The sequence below is a fragment of the Nicotiana attenuata genome, unplaced genomic scaffold (assembly GCF_001879085.1).
Source record: "Nicotiana attenuata strain UT unplaced genomic scaffold, NIATTr2, whole genome shotgun sequence".
In the NCBI taxonomy this organism is placed as follows: domain Eukaryota; kingdom Viridiplantae; phylum Streptophyta; class Magnoliopsida; order Solanales; family Solanaceae; genus Nicotiana; species Nicotiana attenuata.
This window is the reverse complement of record NW_017671337.1, coordinates 42,196-42,426: the sequence shown is the minus strand read 5'-3', so window position 1 is coordinate 42,426 and position 231 is coordinate 42,196.

Below are 231 nucleotides of genomic sequence, written 5' to 3'. Positions count from 1 at the left end.
AATAAACTCTTTTTGTTTTTTGTTGGCAAATACACTATTTTTGAAAGCAAGACTCTTTTTTTATATTTTCCTTTTCAGTGGCAAATAAATCAAACTCAAAAATCCGGCAGAATTTCGGCACTACTTGGACATTGGTTTTTCTACTATAGGTAATTAACTCTCTACACTGTTATTTTCTCTTTTTTCTCTTTTTGTTTTTTCAATATTTTCCAGATATTCAAAAGCCGGTCA